We start from the raw sequence: 6,471 nt of genomic DNA, 5'->3' as shown, positions 1-6,471 counted from the left end.
CTTAATTGTTTGATCTTTCTCCATCATGTTACCAGCTAGGCATATTGCCTTCTTACTGCATAGCTCAAACGATGTGGGATTCATGGCAAACATGTGCTCATGGAGCTTAGGATCACATAGCCCAATGAGGAAGCATGGCAGAAGTTGTGCATCGCTCATCCTCTCATGGGCAAGGATTGTGATTCATCCTCAAGCACTTCATCTTTGTCTCGGTAGCTAGTGGAGGGGTGCTCATGGCACCACAACTCTCAACATGCTCTTTCCTATGTCAGAGGACTTCACAGTTCCTTGAAGTAATGGTGCATGCATTTGGGAATTGGTTCCCAATGGCTCGGGATGGTGGCATAAATGTTGGTAAAGGATCAGGTGGTGAACATGAAAATTGGCCAAATCCTCTTCCTGCTCTTTCCTATGTCAGCGGACTTCACAATTCCTTGAAGTAATGGTGCATGCATTTGGGAATTGGTTCCCGGTGGCTCGCAAGAGGGAGGTAAAGAGGGGTAGTCCTTAGGGTGCACAAAGAAGAGGCACAAGGATAAAGGACAAAGAAACAATATAGAGATGATACCCCCACGATCGGTGTCTAGGCTTCCAGGTGAGTTTAGGGTGAACGCCTCACAAGCTCCAGTGTCTACATCCATGGCAACTACAATCATTACATTGATGACAAGGGTGACGACGACCTGACCGGCATAGTGGTAAGTTTGGCATCTCTTTCGTTAGCTACTATGACTTCTTTTAGGTTTGGTTCTAGTTTTAGGCAGTGGAGGGAGAGGATCTTGTAGTCAATAAGACCAAGCACATCCTCTGTGATGATGGCGATGAAGGAAAGTGTGGAAGTGTCTTGATCGTAGGTCGTTTGTTCAAGCTCTAGTATATCTTCCATTCTTACGATGGTCGAAGCCCGGGGGATTCAGAAGGGGAACCTTACGATATCACGTGAGTGTACACTAGGGGGTTTTTTTGCAGATGATGCATAAGCTTATACATTAGGGGTGGGGGCCCTTTTATGTTTTGGCTAATCTTAAATTTAAGTTAGGGGGGTGGGGGGGGGGGGAACTAATCTTTACCCTAGATGTAGACCCAATGTAGAAATGACACACAAATACTCATTTGATAAGTCAGTCACTGGTGAACTAAGCCCAAAACTAACACTAGGTCTCCTTCATTGATGGTGATTCTTATTGTTAATTATGGTAATCAAAGAACTAATCGTGGCTAATTAAAGGGGCTAATGTTTAGAGAAAATAAGAGAAAAGGCTATGGAAAAAGGTGTAAGAAATGTTCTATAGTAATGCATTCCTACAAGCAAATTAAGCATAACATGCCCACATGAACACCACCACACCCACACCTATACCCTCTCACTCTTTCACTCTTTGATTTTGACCACAAGCTGGTTCTCCTAAGTTGTCCTTATTCTCTTTTGGCATTTGTAAATATTCACTCTATCTTTCTAGTACACTTTGCTTTGCACACTTTGCAAAATTGCCCAATCACCCAAAGACAAAGAGACTATCTATCAGAGGATTAAATAAAAAATGGAGTAATGGAAGGCTACATGAAGTGGGCATGGAGTCCCAATGTTGTAGATCCAAGAAATGGGTTTTAAGGGTGGTTCAAATCAAGGAACTTGAGATCCAACCTTGTAAGTCATGATATAAACAGTCTTTCATAATATAAAACAAATATATCATTAAATCATTCTCTCTTTAATATAGGTTTACTATTTTATTCTAGTGTCTATAGTAGTGTAATATACATGTGTCTTTTCAATATTACGACTGTGTGACCGCTATTTGAATAGTGAATTTCTTAATAGAACCCTTCATTCAAAATTTGTGATAGGAAGGAAGTCATGTGACCACTATGTGTAAGTCTTGGGACAATCTATGAGAGATGATGACCTAAGATGTGCATTGAAGGACACCATTACAAATGCCTTAATACACTATGGATTAGTGGCGATGGACCTAATAACTAAGGAAACCATGATAGATTTGGGCTTGGAAAAGATGTTATAAAGTAATTAGGTTAGTTGGCTTGCCAACAAAAGTAGAAATTAATTGCCCTCCCAAGTATGTGTACACATGTGGCCTATCCCATGAGTGAGGGCTTTTCACACGGTTGACCATACTCTATGTTTTCTTAACCATGGTGAAATGGAGCCAATTTTATCCCCAAAAATGGAGGGGGGAAATGGGGAAGCGAGGGAAAATGGGTTTCCACTTTTGCCCTATCTTATGCCCTATACTTTTGCCCTATCTTATACTTCGGCTTCGTTCCACCTCTGCCCCTTTGCTTCGTTCCGCCTTTGCCTTTCAAGCATTCCGCCTCTGCCTTTCAAGCGCGACATCTACAACAAAGCACTACGTATTATCTGCCTACTTTGAAGGACAGCAGTGAAGCATTTCTTTGGCAACGTTGCTTTCCCTCCCAGATCCAGCTCGCCACTAAGTTTGGAAACATCTTGGACAACGGCATCTTTTCTGTGAAAGGGTCATGGGAGTACGTGCGTAGTGCCTGCGAGGCTAGTTTGAAGAGGTTGGATGTCGATTATATCGATCTCTATTATCAGCACCGTGTTGACACAACTGTCCCCATTGAGGAAACGGTTTGTTCTATCTTTCATCTTTGCTCTAAATTAGACTGTTTGGATTACAAGATTTAACATATGATGAATAGCTTTCCTATTGATCGCATCTCTTAGGACGGCACAACCGCTAGATCACAACCGCCAGATCACTTCCCTATTTCTTTGGACGCCCCAATTGCTTTTAGACTGTTCATGGGTCGAGATTCTCGTGGAGATCACAGGTGGGAGAACTGAAAAAACTGGGAAAATCAAGTACATCGGCCTGTCTGAAGCCAGTGTCGACACCATCAGGACGAGCGCATGCTGTTCATCCAATCACTGCTGTGCAACTCAAATGGTCTTTATGGTCACTAGCTTACCTCCTACAGAAGACGTGATTCCAACCTGCAGGTCCAGGGAGCTTTTTGGAGTAAGCCAGGTGAGTCCTCTATGGCCACACCTCTTTCCTTAGCTGCATCACGGTTTGTGTTTAAACGCGTTAATTTTTGTGGATCCTCCCTGTTTAAGCTGTGAAGGTATTCTAGTCCCTGTGCCACTTCCAATGCCATCCGCAGTCCTCTAATTCCAGTCTAACAAACTATCGCTCTAATGGAGATGCCTTGCAAGAGTCGACAGCATTGCTAAATTTTTAGTCATGAGATCAAACCGCTCCGCAGTTTTGTAAGGCTCGGAGTACATCTCACTTGACCGGCCCCCAGCCACGTATAGATGGTTGTTCAACTTTTCCAGGCAAACTCAAAACGATTGTCTTCGATCATGCGCATTACGCCAGCGTTTTGTTTTCGCAAGTATCATAGCAGTATCATAGCAGCACTGTGATTTGATTACTCCCGTAGTGAGATTTTGCTGCTATTCGAGTTCATACATGCACAACAAGATTTCCCTCAACTTTCTGCCAACAATCTTGTTTTAAGTCACATTTTCCTATTCCCACAGTCTGGCATTCTTCAACATTTTCTTGTTCCCACAGTCTGGCATTCTGTCAATATGATTATTTTGGTGTGTACAAGCATTCCCGTGATAGTCTAAAACAATTCCTTCCACCTCAGGTGTAGAGAGGAGGACCCATTGTCACAGGTAGGGTACTCCGAAGATGAATTTCCAATCATCTGGCCAGCAGCGGACACATTGACCATTGAGTTTCTCTGTGTTTCTGAGTTTTCAAACACTCTCTCAATCTCATAGTGATCAAGCACGTGAAATGTTGATATTTGTATATAATTATTTAAAAAAGCTCCATCACAGTAACATAAAGTGCAGCATACATGGCCTTTCAATCGCACCTTCCACCCCCCTAAGAAGAGACACTGCAAAACATTCAAGTCTTTTTGCCCGCCAACTCCCGTTTTCAATTATTATCTAGCGTAACACCCTAATCTTTGGGGAGTCTCTGATCATTGAATCCTGCCATTGATTGTTGCCCATGAGTCTGATAGAGTAGGGGACTTGCCAGAGAGCCAGAAAATCCTTTCAAAAGCATGTTAGAAGACCTTCAAATGGCCACAGCTAGCTGTATATACCACCTTGGGCATTCCCATTCTCTATACAATTAACTGGCAATGACTCCATACTCTTTTGCAATCTTTTTAGTTCAAACCAGCCAGCTTTCAGCTAGGACTTAGTGCTCTTAGTGTGCTCTCAGCCTACTTGGCCTTATGTGTGGTTGACAAGGTGGGCTTGAGAATCGTACTCCTTGTCTACATGCTTCCATAATCACATTTGTAGCTGTATATCACCATACATGTCAACAGTTTTATGTCCATTTCATGCTTCATTTTGAACATGTTAATGATGATTTTGCTGTAATTTTTCCTCATTTCCTTTACTTTACAATAGGTTTTGCTGCTACTGCAAATAATGCATTGAGAAGGCCTATGTTTCTACTTCAACTCACATGTTTTTGGTTGGAATTTGTTTACAGGTGCTGTAATTTGTTACTAGTTGCTAGAGTAGCTGTAAGCTTCAAAAGGAGATTGTTGGCTTGAAGCAGCTCTGATTCTTCCATAATTTGCTCCAGGTTTTATGTCCATTTCATCCTTCATTTTGAACATGTTAATGATGGTTTTGCTGTAATTTTCTCCTCATTTTCTTTACTTTACAACAGGTTTTTCTGTCCATTTGAGATTATCTTGTTGGGCACCTTTTTTGTTATCTAGCCCTTTTATAAGAGCATGGAGAGGCATGATATTGTGATTGTGTTAGATGAGGGTGTGGCTGAAAATCATGTGTTGGGATATGTTCATCTTAAAACTGGTGGTACCTACAAGGACTTGAGAGAAGAGATCATCCTTGATAATCTCATCATAGATGAGTTTATATTTTTGGGAGGATCTAGGAAAATTCCAATAGGGGCCAAGCAAGAGGAGAGATGGATAGTTGATGTTGCAGAAGTAACCATCCAATTGAAAATGGAATATGATACACAAGGCAAACGCCAAAAAGTGGACTCAGTTGGAGATAGCAATAAAATGCAGCCAAAGTGTACAGTGTCTCCAGATTTATGTATGCATGATCTCGCTCAAGGGTGTGAGAGGTACAATATGGTGGATGATTCGACTACGTGTGGTAGTGTTTCTAAGAATCGATTGAAGAGTCACCTTGCAACACCATCTGAGGTCAAAAAATGGCAAAGGGAGATTAAGATAGCCAAAGAAAAGTTAAGAGCAAAAGGCCGACATGATAGATTTAAGCTCATGTCAAAGGACAAGGATGGTAAAGCATTGTTTCACATTTGGTGTGAGGAGTGTGATTGCTCTTATGGTCAAGGGGGTCCTGACACTTTGTATAATTACAGACACTCACACATCAACTCAGCATCCCATATGAGGATTATTGGGTTATGTGAGCAAGAGAGCCATAGAAAAGACAGCCTTGGTTCATTGGATGACATTATAGAATTAGGAAAAGAAAAAGTAAATGAAGCAATGTTGGAGGTTTCAACCTTTGCAAGTGAGAGTAATGTGGTGTTTCAACTAGTAACAGAGACTATTGGAGATTATAGCACTCTATCAAAAGTCTATATAAGTTGCATGCTAGATAACAAGTGGATAATAACAAGTGGATACCACTATTTCCAAAGACAGGATCTCTACTACAATGCATGATTGAGCATATGAAATCCAAGCTACATATCACAAAGGCTAGTGGCATTGATTCTAGTAATCAAGTGAAGAGGGCTGGTGGTCGCCCATCCAAGGTGACAATTATAGATAAGAAGCAAAGTGTTTTTTCAAGAAATGTTCTGCTAAAGGTAAAACTCACATGTTCTAGCTGTGTTTTCCATCAGCTTTGTATTTTCCAAGTGAACATTTTTTCTTATGCTCTATTGTAATGTTTTCTTATAGATAATGACACCTTGCAAACTACCAATGCATCACGAAAGCCATCAGGTATTTCTCATATGCTTCTATTTTCAATCATTATTTTTGATTTTTTATAGAGATGTTAGGTGTAGCTAGTCATATGGTTTTTGGCTCGCTCTCCATTAGGCAAATTTTCAAGCTTCTATTTTCAATCACTATTTCTGTTTTTTTCTAGAGATGTTAGGTGTAGCTAGTCATATGGCTTTTGGCTCTCTCTCCATCAAGTCTATTGGGAACTTAACAGATTCCTCCTTTGCTCACAGAGAGTAGCTTGCTTGCAACCTTGTGTTGGGGTTTTTGGCAAGGGTCATATAACTATGATGGGAATGTGGTTGACTTGAAGCCCTTTTTGGATGATAGTAAGGGAGGTGGCAAATGGCACAATGAGCCAGCAACTAAGGCAACAATTATGATGGGGACAATAGAGTTCATTGAAATTAATGGCACTTTCCGTCATAAGGATTGCAAGCGGATATGTTTGGAGGGAACATACTTTGATAATTTGCAATGTGG

The sequence above is a fragment of the Dipteris shenzhenensis genome, chromosome 23 (assembly GCF_047967505.1).
Source record: "Dipteris shenzhenensis isolate YYH24624 ecotype China chromosome 23, Dip_SZ_1.0, whole genome shotgun sequence".
NCBI classification, from domain to species: Eukaryota; Viridiplantae; Streptophyta; class Polypodiopsida; order Gleicheniales; family Dipteridaceae; genus Dipteris; species Dipteris shenzhenensis.
This window is presented reverse-complemented; position numbering follows the sequence as displayed.